The sequence below is a fragment of the Sorex fumeus genome, unplaced genomic scaffold, assembly GCF_029834395.1.
Source record: "Sorex fumeus unplaced genomic scaffold, SorFum_2.1 ptg000264l, whole genome shotgun sequence".
Lineage (NCBI taxonomy): Eukaryota > Metazoa > Chordata > Mammalia > Eulipotyphla > Soricidae > Sorex > Sorex fumeus.
Genome location: NW_026606321.1, coordinates 6,253,576 through 6,270,725, shown reverse-complemented (window position 1 = coordinate 6,270,725; position 17,150 = coordinate 6,253,576).

Below are 17,150 nucleotides of genomic sequence, written 5' to 3'. Positions count from 1 at the left end.
CTCCTCTTTTCACCCATTGTATTTAACTTTGATGTGTAGAAATATCTTTGATCCTTTTCTTCCTCTTCCCCACATTTCTCTACTTACCAAATCTCTGTGCCCATTCTTCTCCTACTTTATATGGGCATTTCTTCCTCATCACCTCATCACTTCACTTCCAGATTGATGATTCCTTGCTTTAATATATAGCAATTATGGGGCCAGAAAGATAATACGATGGTTTGATATTTGCCTTGCACATGACCAGCCCAGATACAATCACTGGCATCCAATATGGTCCCCCAAGCCCTGCCAGGAAAAAATTCCTGAGTGCAGAGCCAGGAATAACCCCCAAGCATTGCCAAGTGTGGCCCCCTGTTGGGGCTGGACTGAGCTGTCAGGGTGAGCCCATGTCAATTGCGCCACACAACGGGCAAGAACATAGGGAACCATGAAAATGGGCGAGATTTCTCGTGTGTCCTGACTAGTTTGGATGAAGCTGAACATTTTTCCCCTTCAAACTGCCTTCAGTAAATAATTTCAGTATATTGTAAGGGGCAGTTTTCCTTTTCTCATAGAAACCTGGCTGGTCCTTGACATGCAGTTCTCAGGTGCTAGCCAGGACTGATCTTTGGGATGAAAATCCAATACTTTGGGCTATAGATTTGGGCTATAGATTTCAGGCTCTAGCCAGACTAGTCTTTGAGATGCAAATCCAAAGCCCAAGAAACATTTCCATTTTGGTTTTGTATCTTCTCTCCCAAGGCCAAAATTACTGGCCTGCTGACTCAAGGAAACAATGAATGTTTTGCTGCCTTAACCTTCTTTCTGTAACTCCTTTTGATGACGTCACTGTATTGCGTCCTTTAGAGGTACCATGATCAATAAAAGGAGATTTAGGGGCTCTGTACCTTTGTCACAGGTCTGAGAGAACCTCGGCCCTCCATGACATAAATTTCTTTCCGTTCCTTGTCTCAGCGCCTTTGACTGAACGAATATTCATGCAACAGCCTCCAAAATAAAAATAAATAAAATCTCTGTTGACTTGTTTTTGGGTAAAGAACATAATATGGTGAATCTTAAAGTCATTTGAGGGCATCCAACCATTAAAACTAATCTCACCCTGTACTTAAATGTTTCCCTGTTTTCCTCTCTGCAGCCCTCACAGTAATTTATCTTCATCTGAGTTTACTATGCACACTTTCATATGTTCTGCCTAAGGATCCCATGAAAATGTTCTCTGGCACTTCTTTGAATCTCAAGACGTTTATAAAAATACAACTCAGCTATCTCCTGAGATGTCTTTCAAAACAACATTTTTATAGTAATAGTGATTTATTATCAATCTTATTATACATTTGGTAGCAATATATCTGTTTTCTATTAGAATATATTCTCTGCAACATTAAGGATACCAGGCTATTCACTATTCTATTCCTAAGACTTAACATGAAGATTTGAGTCTGCTTAAGTGTTTACAAATACTTGGGTCTTATTCCTATTAGGTTCTGACATTCTACTCTGTATTATCCTTTCATCTTGGAATCTGAGGCACTACTTAAAGCAAATGTCGGTAAAACCAGCATGATATTATTAACTTGGAAAAACGTTCTTTATCTGCATCCTTTTTCAGAGCTTTCTTTCTTACAGAAGTCATAAAAGTAACATTCAGCACAGCAGGCTGACTTTTCTGAACTTTGAGTTAATAGACTCTAAATGATATGTTAGTGCAGAAAGTACTTTCTGTCCTGGATGATTGACACACTAATAACAAATATACAGTACTTGAACTTGAGGATTTTAGATGCATTAATTGCTTTCAAGTCCTAGTAACTTAACTCCTAGAAAGACAATGATACTGGTAACAGTTAGACACAATTTTGTGTTAAAGTAATTTTAAATTAAGTCCTTAGGTACAGTCTTCATTAAGATGCAGGAAGCCTGTGAAATACAATTGTACTCAGGCAATCTTCATTGCAGGGAAAGAGAATATACTGATGGTCAATCAAGTCAGATTCATGAGAAAAACAGCTGGAAATTCTTTTCAGCTGAAGGAAAAATCTAGAGATAATGGAGTATGTGTAAGGAGCAGTTGATAATTGAGTGCATACTGGACTATCTAAAAAAGCATTTTTTAAAAATTTTGGGGGCACATCCAGTGGTGTTCAGGGTTTATTCCTGGATCTGTACACAGGGATCTTCTTTGTGGGCTTGAGGACCATGTGGGATGCTAGGAATTGAACCCAGGGGAGCCTTGTACAAGGCTAGCATCCTACCTGCTAGCAAAAGCAGAATTTCTTAATCATGGGAGGATTCAGGTGCAATTTCCACAGCAACCACAAGAAGAGCAAGTAAACCAGGCAACATCACAATACCTAATCCTTAAAAAGGAATTCCCTCCCAAGAGATGTAAATTTTGCTTAATTGGAAACCATCAACACTTTGTTTCATGTACATATAAAATTGGACCTCTTGAACTAAAAAATGTCAAGCATATTCAGCTTCTGCATAGCCTAAAATACAAAGGGAAAAGCTTGATCATCTTATTTCTCCAAAGAAAACAATGAAAAGACGTAGATTTTCCAGGCTGAGCTCTGCACCACTTGTTCTTTTGTCTTCCTGCATATTGCGTGCGCCCAATCCAATTTCAACTAGTCACATTTTCTTCCTCACCTAGTGCTCAGGCACCACTGTCCAAGATAAATGTGTACATTAATGTTATTGTTTTTTTTTTCGGGGGGGAAGAGTGATAGCAGGGGGAGGGGACAGTGACAATGCTGGTTTTGATGGTGGTGGTGGTGATGATGGGATTGTGATGGTGATAGTGGTGGTGGTGGTGGGGAAGGCAGGATGTGTTGTGGTAAGGGAATGATGACAGTGGTGACAGCCGTAACTATTTTGTTTAGGGTCTTATTTAGATAGATATCCAGATGGGGTTTTCCTGCTTCCTGTTTCCAGGTGCTGAAGGACAAGTCCTGTTTGGGATCTCTGTGAATTCAGGTAAGCATTATCTTTCCAATTGTTCTTCAATTCTTTGTTCCCTAAAAGTCCTTTTGTCTCCTCCTAAAGAATAGGTTATTCATACAAACATTCTCAGGTCACAGCATTGAGACAGCGCACAAAGCAAGAAAAAAATTAGATATTAGAAGAGGCATGAATTTCTTTCTTCCACTGATATGTCCAACATTTTCATCTCAATTGAGTTTATTTTTACAATGATTTTTTAAAAAAAACTGTGTGTTTAGGTTACTTTTATTCTATTTAGCTACAATTTTTACTTACCTTGACACATTTTGCTTCTTCCTTCCTTTTTCAGACTGTACAGCATGCTTCATCAGCTTCATCAGTGGCCTTCTACAGTTGTCACATTAGGTTTTATACCGTTGGAAAGTGGTGCAGAGTTCATCACTGACATTCTTAGGTTGTTTCTTTTCCTCAGTTCACTCATACAGTTTCTTTTTTTTTCTTTTTTTTCTTTTTTTTTTTTCCTTTTTTATTAGTGAAACACCATGAGGTACAGTTATAGACTTACAAATTTTGTGCTTGGGTTTCAGTTATACAATAATCAAGTGCCTATCCCTCCACCAGTGCCCGTCATCCATCACCACGGGTCCCAGCATCCCCCCCGTCCCATCCTGCCTCTGTGGCAGGGTATTCCCCCTTGTTCTCTCTCTCTCTCTCCTTTTGGGTACTGTGTTTTGCAAGAGAGGCATTGAGTGGCAATCATGTTTGGTCTATAGACTACTTTTAGCATGCTTCTCCCACCCTGGGAGGGTCCTCACAAAACCCTTTATTTGGTGCTCTCTTCTCTATCTGAGCTTCCTTTTCACCTAGCACGTGTGGCTGGCCTTCCAGTTTCTTGGGGAGTTTTTCTGACTAAGAAAGTAAAGATTCAAGCTGGATTAAAAATTGGTTTGCACAGTATATCTGATAACACTTGAAGTCACAGCTAAAGATCTATAGTCCCACATAAAGAACATTCTTTCATCATTGTCCTTCAGTGGGTTCCTTGTACCCCTCAATTTATAACTAGCACTAATCTCTGTACACGTGCATCAGAATGGAGATGTGCCGTGGATTTTTGTTCTCATGATGCTAGAGCAGTAGGAGGATCTTCAGTGGATTTGTATTCACAGTGCAGGAGCCAAGGGGGTCTAATGGAGAAAAGGTAAAGACTATCCTTGAAGATTTGTGAGGATGCATGGGGTACTTCTCTAACACCTTTCAGAAATAACTAATGAAACTTGGAGGGGGCAAAGAGATTACGTTCCAATACTAACACAAAAACACAATACTAACACATTAATACACTGACTACTGACTACATCATTATTTCAGAGAACCACATTATAATTCTTGGGCTAGAGCAATAGCACAGCAGTAGGGCGTTTGCCTTGCATGCAGCCAACATGGCTGACCCGAGTTCAATTCCTCCGCCTCTCTCGGAGAGCCCGGCAAGCTACCAAGAGTATCTCGCCCGCACGGCAGAGCCTGGCAAGCTTCCTGTGACGTATTCAATATGCCAAACACAGTAACAACAAAGTCTCCAATGGAGACGTTACTTGGCCGCTCGAGCAAATCGATGATCAACGGGAGGGCCTTTACTTTACTTTACTTTACATTATAATTCCTTGAGCACAGTTCCAGCAAACTTTTGGTGCAGACGGTTAGCACCATTCATAAGATGGGGTTAATATTATCTCCATACTCAGCATGCTTACTTTGCACATCTCCTGCAATTATGAAAGGGCTTCATTTCTAAAAGTATCAAAGATTTTAAAACAAAAGAAATGATCCTACCCCAGAACTTATGAAAACACTCAGAAACAGGGTGCAAATATAAATTGTCTAAGTCCTTCTAAAAAGCAAGCTATCAATTAAATCTAAATCCTCAAGTAGATGTCTAGGCTTGACCCAGTAACTACCAGTAATTTACAGGAAATATCATTAGATATACTTAGTCATCACAGACATATTTATAATAATGACCCTCGGAAACTACCTAAATTCCCACAAACATTGATTTTATGTTTCTTACATGGCAACCATGGAGTCACTTAATGTGATAGATAATGCCTAATAGCTACTGCTTGAGAAATTAAGAGAGAAAAGCATATTAGATAGAGGGTACTTACCTCCACATTTATTAAAATATGCATAATAGCCTAATAAAATAAACATCTTCAGAATAAGCACATTCTGGGTATGAATTTGCCTTTCTAGAAATACCATTTAAGACTCACAGATCCTTATGTGTCATAATGATCTTCTACTCAACAATGCGTCTGATCAAAAACTCAGTGAGTACAGAAAGAGACTTGTCCATGCAATGAAATGGACTGATCACATATCTCATCACCTGGAAACAGATGACCTCATTGAATGGTGGAAGAGTTTACTGGAATCTCAATTATGACATCCAATTTGAGCCAGATACCCAAGAGAATGGTGTTCCAACTTCAAGATTCATTCTAATCATCAAATCAAAGACTACTCAAAAGTGATTTCTTCCTCCTAGACACAATATGAGTCTGGGCTATAAGGAAATTATCCCCTCTGAAAATTATTTTATATGGTCTCCAATATTATTCTTGATAACCAATTTTCCAAAGTTTTACTTTCTTCCCCAAGACATTGAGCTCTACTGGTTTTGAGATCCTATTTCTTAAAGGTAATAGTTAGCCCTGGAGTGATAGCACAGAGTGTATGGTGTTTGCTTTGCATGTGGCCAACCCGGGTTCAATTCCTCAGTCCCTCTTGGAGAGCCCAGCAAGTTACCAAGAATATCCTTCCTGTAAAGCTGAGCCTGGCAAGTTCCTCATGGTGTATTTGATATGCCAAAAACAGTTAACAACAAGTCTCTCAATGGAGACGTTACTGGTGCCCCTTTGAGCAAATCGGTGAACAACGGGAGGACAGTGCTATAGGACAGTGCTACAATGCTACAGTAGTTGCCCCTGAGGAACAATAACAATTCAGAGAATTAGAAAATAAGAGTTTTTTCTAAACATTTTTGTCTGCTTATACTCATCAACTGGCTGTGATCAATTAATTGTAAACACCACTGCACTCGGACCAGCCTGGGCTGGAGCGATAGCACAGCAGGTAGGGCATTTGCCTTACAAGTGGCCAACATGGCCGACCCGAGTTCGATTCCTCCGCCCCTCTCGGAGAGCCCGGCAAGCTACCGAGAGTATTCGAAATGCCAGACACAGTAACAACAAAGTCTCCAATGGAGACGTTACTGGGCCCGCTCGAGCAAATCGACGATCAAGGGGAGGGCCTATACTCATCAACAGTGAGAGATGAGTAGAATGATTGAGCCCCTTACTTAAGGGTTAAGCCCTAAACACTGGCTGGTATGACCTAAAACCAAAACCTGAAAAAAACCATAAAACTGTATTAACAAAAATGCTCACACTTTTGAATATCAACATTATATAAGAAGGAAAATGTGGCCCACTGCACTAAACGGAGACCCTAACTTAGTTACTTAACCACTGAAGAGGAAAATAATGTGAAATGACCTGTGAAGGAAAATAGCGAGAGATACCAACTACAGTGCAATCACAACGCAGAGTACTAACTACTATACGATCACGGTGAGCTACTGGAGACTACACGGCAAAGCTTGGCAAGCTCCCCGTGACGTATTCAATATGCCAAACACAGTAACAACAAGTCTCACAATGGAGACGCTACTGGGCCCGCTCGAGCAAATCGAAGAACAACGGGAGGACAGTGCTACAGTGCTACCAACTATAATCTTGAGAAATATTTTTAAGTGAGACCATATTTTCCTATCACATATTTTATATAGTTTTTACACTAAAACATTTTTCTTTTCATTTTCATTTTTATTTTATGGATAAGTTGGTAGAAATAACCACTCAAGTCTTTCATTGTGTTTTCGTCAAGAAGAGGACAGTAGCCACACTATTTTCAGCAGTGTTGGAATCTGAGCTTCGTGGGTGGAAGCAGACCGTTATATACCAGAGCTCTCCTTAGGTACTGCTCCTAGCCCGAGACTTAAATACTTATGCTTTTAAACTGGTAACACCAGTGCTGCGATCTTTGTTAGACAACATTCAAGTGTGAATCACCAGTGGTACATAATGGGGCCAGTTTGTTAAACTCTGATTTTTGTATACCCTTTAGTTCTATTTATCTCTATTTGTTATTAATCAAATGTTTCTATTCCTTGTGGATGGATATAAGAACACAGCCCCTGAGATGTAATAGAAGCATAAAAGCAGTATAGACATTATGTCACCAAAATGTTGGCAGAGGGAGGACTCCAAAAGTTTGCCTCCCCAAAACAGCAATGGAAAAATTGGTGACTGTAAGAAGAAGAAACATTTTTTAGGATTCTGATAATTAAGCACATCCTGGGTTTCTACTCTAGAACAACAGCAACATCTCAGTAAAAAGTAGTGATTTTTGTGGCATTATGTAAACCTTACTGGGTCTCATGCCCTGTCAAGCGACTCCATACCAGCCAAAGCTACTAGACCCTCTCCCTGTATCGGAGGGAATAGAGAGGACTGGAAAGCCTTTCAGGGCTTGATCCCCAAATAAGAATCACTATCTGTCAAGTTCTATTTTTTTGAAAGAATAGGTGCTTCCAGGGCCCAGGGATATGGCTTAATGTTCAAATGCCTATCTGTCACCATGCACGAGATCTCTGACACCCAGTGCTACTAAAAATAAACAAATACATTTCTATGCATTGAAATTTCTTTATAATAATGATCTCACACTAAGCTAATAAATACCTATTATTCACACACAATAAATATAAGGAATGTTTTTTTTTTCCTTTTTGCAGAATCAGGGTTGTTGATTTTTTTGTGGGGTGGGGGAGGTTTAGGCCATATTTAGAGGCATTCTGGGCTCTGGGCTCAGGAGTCACTCCTAGTGATGTTCAGAGGATCATGTGGATCTGGGGACTGAACTGGGGTTGGGAGACTGCAAGGGAGGAAGGACAATCTCTTTGGCCCTTGGAATAGATTTTTAAATCACTAAGATAAAAAGATTCCACAGTAAATATCAGCAACAATAGTAAATAATAATAAGAAACTTATTTATAAAATTTTGCCAAAAATTATCGTTTAGAATGCCCCATTTTGAGTAAAATTGACAGAGAAATAAATTACCAAGTATTTCCAATACATTAAAAAAATAGCAATCAAAAGGATACATCTTTGAGGCAGCTCAGACATTGAACTTCAAAAAACATATTTTAAGACTGACGAGATAAAGTACAGTGAGTGGTTAAGATGCTTATCTCACACGTAGCCAACACAGATTCAATTCCCTGGACCACATGTGGTCCCAGAAACCCTGCCAGGTGTGATCCCTGAGTGCAGAGCCAGGAGTAAGCCCTGAACACTGCCATGTTTGGACAAAAAAACCCAAATATTTGTATGTGTACATATCTATATCTATCTATCAAATAGTACCTAATTTTCTTCTATTAGGGACTAGGTAGCAATTTTTAAAAGCTAAAACAAAAACCAGCAGAAATCAATAATAAAAATTAGGATAAAGTAATAATCAGAAAAGTTTAAGACAAAAAATAAATAAACAAAACCAAAAGATTGTCCTGCTCTCTGAACACAACTGATACCCTGGATCTGGTCTGGGCAAGAAACAGAAAAGAGGAACTGCAATAAGCAAGAACAAAGGAGGAGATATTACCACTGTCATTTCAGAAATGAAAAGCATTCTAATGGAACACTTTGTATGATAACTGTGTTCCAACAAATTAAACAGCCTGGATGAAATTGGCAGGTTTCTAAAAAGACACACACAGAATGCCAAGAGATTCAAGGGGATCAGATATAATAGAATCAGAACAAGTTAAAATATTGGATGAATTGAATTAAGAAAAAGAAAAAGTTCCTAGCAAGAAAGTTCAGAACCAGGAGCTGGAGGGGTAGAGAGATTTTAAGGTATTTACATGGCATAGGCTGTCACCATAGACCAGGTTAGAGGCCTAATTTTCTCCACACTGAGCACAGAACTGGGGACAGCCCCTGAACGCCACTTATGCGGAGCAAAAAAGAAGAAAACGGGCTGGAGTGATAGCACAGTGGGTAGGGCATTTGCCTTACATGTGGCTAACCTGGGTACGATTCCCAGCATCCCATATGGTCCCCTGAGCACCACCAGGAGTAATTCCTGAGTGAACATCCAGGAGTGATCCCTGTGCATAACTGGGTGTGACTCCCAAAAAAAAAAGGAAAAAGAAAGAAAAATCATTACAAGTTCAGGACCAGATGATTTTACTGGCATATCCTATTAAAGTTTTAAGAAGAATTAGTACCAGAATCTACCAAGAAATAGATTTTTGCGCTTCATTTTATAGGGCAATGTCACTCCAACACAAAATCCAAAGACATCTCAAGAAAACTATGGCTCAATATTCAAAATCATCAGATATAGAGAAGAGCCAAATCTCCCAGATGAGTTCCTGATAACCAGTGTAGATACTCCATACTGAAGGGAAGAACCATTCCCTTGTGTTTGGGCTACACACAGGGACCCCTCGTAAAGACTGCAGGATAGAAAGAAGGAGAACAGACTCCTTCACAGTGTACAAATATTCCACACACTCCTCCGGTCCATTGATCAAGGTCAGAATCACCCATCATAAATCATGTTCGTAGCATGTACCCATGATATGACAAGATGGAAATGGCACTCTACCTCTGCGATCTTCCTCCCAAAGGCCACGAACCCAATTTTATCAGGACAAACACACCAGAAAGACCCCATGAAGTGGCACAGGACTTGTGGCACATACTTGACCAGTACTTCTCAAAACTGTGAAGGGCATCAAAAGCAAAAGAAAAGGAAGAAATGTCACAATCAAAAGATGCTTCAGGGAGACAAAAACTAAATGTACTATAGTATCTTTTCCCTAGAATTTGGAACAGAAAAAAGCACTTTAAGAACCAAGTAAATCTGAATCATATATGGAATTTAGTCAGTAAATGTTTTAACTATTATTCAATAATTTTAAGAAATAAACCATATTAAGTAAGATGTTTATAATAGGAGACGGTGGATATAGGAAGAGGAGAGAGTGGTTCAGATATGAGAGGAAAAGTCTGTATTAGTAAATTTCTTTGCAAATATAAAGCAATTCCAACATGTAGAATCTTATGTAACATCAATTCAAACATTTTGCATGTAAGTAAAGTATTTGAATAAACATTTCCCCAAAGAAAATAGCATACAAATAATACATTCAACATCATTAGTCATTAGGGAAATGCAAATCAAAACCAGAACAAAAACCAGTTCCCATGCACTAGGACAGCTATCGTAGTTTAATTAAAAAACAAAAAGAAGAGAAAGGAACATTGTGTTCTTCAAGAATGTGGAGAAATTAAATCCCCCTCATCCTTTGCCATTGGGAATGTAAAAAGTCACAGCCCCTGTGGAAAAGAATTTGGCAGCTTCTCAAAAGCATAAACATACTTTTACCACATCACCCAGCAATTCTCCTCCAAAGGATTTACCCAAATGAATTGAAAACATATGTCCATACCAATGTTTGCACAGGAATGTTCAGAATAGCAATATTCACAACAGAAAAAAAAATGGAACCAACCCAAACAACCATCAACTGAAGAACAAATGCAGAATTTTAAAGGTGGTATGTACATAAAATGAAAATTCTTCGTTGTGGAGATTTTTTTCCCTAAAAATTGTCTTAACTCTCCTTTCTGCATTCTTATGAAATTGTGTATTTGTAGGATTTCTCTAGTACATGTTAATTTTAATCTATATTAGCATATACTTATTTGTGCTATTTGTTTTTTAATATACATTCCTACAAAAAGAGAAAGATACTGTTTTTGAAAAAAAGATTCCTTTTAATTATTGTTTGCAATTTTATGGAGTTTCAGGAATTTTATGGAATTTAATCATCTATATGTATGTTGTCAATAAGCAAATACATGATATATTTCACAAATGAAATATAAAGAAATATAGTTAGGGAACAACTAATTGTCATAGTCTCCAAAATTGAATATTTTATCTAGAGAACTGAGCGGACATGGAAGGGAGATATCTTTTTTTTATATATATATTTTTTTATTAGTGAAACACCATGAGGTATAGTTGTAGACTTACAAATTTTTGTGCTTGGGTTTCAGTTATACAATAATCAAGTACCCATCCTTCCCCCAGCGCCCATCCTCCACCACCACGGGTCCCATCATCCCTCCGACACTCCATCCCCTCTTCCCCATCCCACCCTGCCTCTGTGGCAGGGCATTCCCTTTTGTTCTCTCTCATTTTGGGTCCTGTGGTTTGCAAGAGAGGCATTGAGTGGCAATCATCTTTGGTCTATAGTCTACTTTCAGCATGCTTCTCCCACCCTGGGAGGATCCTCACAACACCCTTTATTTAGTGCTCCCTTCTCTATCTGAGCTGCCCTTTCCCCTAGAATGCCCAGCTGGCCTCTAAGCCATGGAGTAATTCTCCTGGTACTGATCTTGGATATTCTTGGGTATTAATCTCCTATTTTGTTACTTTATGTCCCCCAGATGAATGCAATCTTTTTATGTCTATCCCTCTCTTTCCGACTCATTTCGCTTACCAGGATACTTTCCATGTAGTACCACTTGTATTTAAATTTCATGACTTCATCTTTTCTAACAGCTACATAGTACTCCATTGTGTAGATGTACCAAAGTTTCATTAACCAGTCATCTGTTCTTGGGCACTCAGGTTTTTTCCAGATTCTGGCTATTTTAAAGAGTGCTGCAATGAACAAACAAGTGCAGATGTCACTTCGACTATACATTTTTGCCTCTCTGGGATATATTCCCAGGAGTGGTATTGCTGGGTCAAATGGGAGCTCAATTTCTAATTTTTTGAGAATCGTCCATACTGTTTTCCAAAAGGGCTGAACCAGTTGGCATTCCCTACAACAGTGAAGGAGTGTCCCTTTCTCGCCACTTCCGCACCAGCATCGGTTGCTTTTGTTCTTTTGGATGTGGGCCAGTCTCTGAGGTGTGAGATGGTATCTCATTGTGGTTTTGATCTGCATCTCCCTGATGATTAATGATGTGGAGCATTTTCTCATGTGCCTTTTAGCCATTCGGATTTCTTCTTTCACAAAGTTTCTGCACATTTCGCGAAAGATCAAGTACGACATCATTGGTCTGACCGAAACAAGAAGGCACCAATCTCATCACACCGTTTTTGACACTGGAGAAGAATTTTTCCTTGGAATATGCGATAAAAGAGGTGTCGGAGGCGTCGGGGTCCTTGTCAACCAGAACTTGCCCATGAGCATTGATTCATTCAAATGCCTAACAATCCAAATCGGACATTTACATTTGAATAGATGTGGCTCACTGCCAGAAGTTTCTATCTTCGTTGTCTATGCACCAACATCCAATTATGACGAAGAAGAAATTGAGAAGTTCTACATGGAGATGGAGAAGTTCTATAAAGAAGACCACACCTTCTACAAGATCATTGTCGGTGATTTTAATGCCAAGATAGGACCGAGAAGATCAGCCGAAGAACTTCACATCGGGACCCATGGCCTAGAATGGAACGAACAGGGTGAGAGACTGTCTGAGTTCATCATGTCAACCAAGACCATCCATGGTAACTCACAGTTCCAGAAGGCCAAATCTAAACGTTGGACATGGGAGTCTCCCAGTGGATGGTTCCACAACAAAATTGACCACATCCTATTCAATCGACAGTTTTGCTTGACCGATGTCGCTGTTGTCCCAAAATTCCAAACAGGATCGGACCACTGTCTCCTTCGTGCAAAATTCTACTTCACAGAGCGGGGAGAAAGGGCTGCAAAGTTTAAGAAGAGAACTCCCAGAATGACCACCAACTGGGAGCTCTTTGGCTCTATTGCAGCAACATGGGAAGATACTGTCATTGACAACGTTGACGAGAAATACAATCAACTGGTTCAGCATCTCCATGATTGTGCAAGGAACGAAAAGAGAGAGATAGCCACAAAAAAACGCCTGTCTTCGAAAACTCTTGAGCTTATTCACCATGGTGGTTTGGCGCATGCCTCAGGCAACCGCAAGAGAACATTCGAGCTTGCAAAGCAGTGCAGAGATGCGATCAAGGAAGACCTCAAAGAGAGAAGAGCAGCAGTGCTGGTAGATGCAGCAGAAGCTGGGAAAAGCATTCTCAACGGACTACAGCTGAATCTTACAAAGACAATGTTTATGAGAAACAGCCTTGTTCCTGACACTCCATTCGCTCTCCACGGAACGACCATCTCCGAATGCAGCAGTTATGTGTACCTAGGTCGAGAAGTCAACATGACAAATGACCTGGCACCCTAACTGCACAGGAGGAAAAAAGCGGCTTGGAATGCCTTTAAGAGCGTCGAAGAAATAGCTAAGAGGAAAAGAACTTCTGGCTCTGGGCACATCTCTTTGATTCCACTGTTCTTCCTGCATTAACATATGCCTCAGAGACCTGGGCCCTATGCAAACAGGATGAGAATGCTATTCGGGTCTCCCAAAGAGGAATTGAAAGAGCTATGCTTGGAATATCACGTTTCACTCAAATGAGAGAGGGAATCCGGAGTTCTGACCTCCACGAAAGATCAAGAATCAGGGACGCTGTCTCATTTGCCAAGGCGTCAAAAATCAGATGAGCTGGTCACGTAATGAGATTTAGAGATGACCGCTGGACTAGAGCCATTACCGACTGGATTCCACAGGATGTCAGAAGACCGCGTGGCCGCCCACCTACCAGATGGTCAGACTTCTTTATCAAGACCATGAATGATAGGTTTGAGGCTCTTTGTGTTCCTAGAATGAACAGACGCCATTGGGCTACACTAGCATGGGACAGGGACAAATGGAGATGTTACTGGCGCCCACTCGAGCAAATCGACAATTAACGGAGAGTCAAGTGATCTGTACATTTCATAGCCCCATTTTTTCATGGAGTTGGATGTTTTCTTGTGGAGTTCAACCAGTACTTTATATGTCCTTGATATTAACCCCTTGTCCGATGTGTATTTGGTGAATATCCTTTCCCATTCTGTGGACTGTCTTTGTATTTTGGTCACTATTTCTTTTGAGGTGCAGAAGCTTCTTAGTTTAAGATAGTCCTATTTATCTATCTCTGTTTTCACTTGCTCGGCCAGTGGCGTGACATCTTTGAAGATACCATTAGCTTCAATGTCATGGAGGGTTTTGCCAACTTTGTCTTCAACATACATAATGGTTTCCGGTCTGATGTTGAGGTCTTTAATCCACTTTGCTCTTACTTTTGTACATGGTGTTAGGCAGAGTTCTGAGCCCATTTTTTTGCATGTAGTTATCCAGCTTTGCCAGCACCATTTGTTAAAGAGGCTTTCCTTACTCCACTTCACATTTCTTGCACCTTTATCAAAGATTAGATGATCATATGATTGAGGGGAGATCTCAGTGTATTCAATCCTGTTCCATTGGTCTGCAGCTCTGCCTTTGTTCCAGTACCATGCTGTTTTAATTATTACTGCCTGTAGTAGAGTTTGAAGTTAGGGAGGTTGATTCCTCCCATTTTCTTTTTCCCAAGAATTGCTTTAGCTATTCGTGGGGGCTTATAGTTCCATATGAATTTTAGGAGTGTTTGCTCCATTTCTTTGAAGAATGTCATGGGTATCCTTATAAACACTGTCCTCCAGTCATTCATTGATCTGTTTGAGCGGGTCCAGTAACGTCTCCATTTTGAGACTTGCTGTTACTGTGTCTGGCATATTTAATACATCACGGGGAGCTTGCAGGCTTTGCCGCGTGGGTGAGATACTCTTGGTAGCTTGCCGGGCTGTCTGAGAGGGGTGGAGGAATCGAACCCGGCTCATTCAGGCTGGCTGTGCGCAAGGCAAATGTCCTACTGCTGTGCTATCCCTCCAGCCCATCCTTATAGGTATTTCATTGAATTTGTACAATGCTTTGGGAAGTATTGCCATTTTGACAATGTTTACTCTCCTGACCCATGAGCAGGGGATATCTTTCCATTTTCTCATGTCCTCTTTTATTTCCTGAAGTAGCGTTTTGTAGTTTTCTTTGTACAGGTCCTTTACTTCCTTAGTTAAGCTGATTCCTAGATACTTGATTTTCTGAGGCACAGTTGTGAATGGGATTTTTTTCTTCATGTCACTTTCTTCTCTCTCACTGTTTGCATATAGGAAAGCCATGGACTTTTGGGTATTGATTTTATAGCCTGCAACTTTACTACACAAGTCTATTGTTTCTAGGAGTTTCTTGGTGGAGGTTATAGGGTTCTCTAAGTATAGTATCATATCATCTGCGAATAGTGAGAGCTTGATTTGGAAGAGAGGTATCTTGGAGGGAAGGTCTGAGGAGGAGTTTAGTATTGGAATAATGTATGTGTGAAAGTATAATTCTAAGTATTGTAAATCCTAGGAGTTCAATAAAAATAGTTAAAAACATCAAAATAAGAATGAGTAAAGAAGTAATATGTTCTATATGGATGAAACTTAAAGATATGTACCTAACAAAGGAAGCATAATCCACTGGGCCTCTATCTTCTAAATATGTCAGTAATATGTACACTTTAAAACAGAAAATCTTATGGTAAGTGCAAAATTAAATAAAATGAAAAATATAAGAGCATAGCATAAATAAGTTTATGGAGGGAACCGGGAATTTGACTACGGAGACTGCCAGAGATCCCATAAAACTAGGTTGGCTGGATTGTGCTCAACGAGCACTTTGCATTCCAGTTTAATAGAAACACTTAAAACAGCGAAGTGTAGAAAACTAGGACTGTGTCTCTCATCTCACTGCAGGCAGAGGCAAGGAGTAACATCAGCTCAGGGGACCACATTGTTACAGACCAAACCGAGAGGATGATAGTTTAGTGCAATAAAAATACAGAATAAAGGTCCATCACAAGAGCAGTGAAAGTGGAATAATTGGCCACATGTACTAGGGACATCTAAGTGAAAAATCAAAGAGCCCAGGGAATTCTAAGTGGGCATTTGTCAAGACAAATAGCCAACTGCATCTGGGATAGCTAAAGAGGAGAGGTGGTCTGGAAACCAGCTTGACCCTTAATTATAGACAATTCCATTATTACCCCTTCCAGTATTGGGGCTCCCTGTTATTCGTAGTACTCAAGTACATAAATAATTCCCTGAGAATTGGGGAATATGCAAATAAAATTACAATACCCCCCACCACCAGTCAATTATAGTTAAATTTATCGTGGTTCTAACTCGGTCTGATTCATTGCAGAAAGGCGAGTTGTCAGGCAACTGTGAATGAAATCTAGAATAGGATTCTGAGCCTCCAGTTCCTTCTCTGGAAGCACTATTTTTTTTTAATTTTTATTAGTGAAACACCATGAGGTACAGTTGTAGATTTACAATATTTTGTGCTTGGGTTTCGATTATACAATGATCAAATACCCATCCCTCCGGAAGCACTATTAACAGCCACTGACTGTGATTTAAAATGCATCCCACTTGGAAGCCAGCCATAGAAACTTCCCAACAGAAGTAAAAGGAAATGTGGAAACTTGGAATTTTCATCAGCCTCTTTCAATTTGCCCGTCAGCATATTTCGTTGTATATATATATATATATATATTTAAAATTCAGTTTCCCAAACTGTCAATCCTCATCATGTTGCATTCTCCATGAGCTTGCTTAATACATCTTCCTGAAGTCACAAGTAGTTTCTAGAAACTTCTGGCAAAGCAAGAAGTTAAACAACGATAGAACTTAGGTACTGAGTTTCACTAATTGGCAAAAACCAGGAGCAAACTAATTGTCATCTTCAGTTTCCTTTTCTGTAAATGGAGCTGGGGGCGGGGGTGGGGAGCTCAAGCTATATGGCAGTCTATAATGATTCTTTATTTTTAACTCCCAGTACCAGGACTGTCTCCTAGGAGGAACGTAATTGCTTTTCATGCTCGCCACCTTTTCTACTTACAACTTTCAAGGAATGTACGAGGTCTTGTCTATGACTTAAGTTTCTCTTCAGTGAGGCATCAGATTAGCTTACTTTCAACTTTCTCCTAAGAAGACTTCTGCTTTCTCCAAACTATCTTTGCATCACTCCTTTCCAATCAGAAGACACTCAGACTCCAGCCATGCTGCTGGCTCACTGCTGCTCCACCTTTTGAGCTTTCAGCTGCTCCCA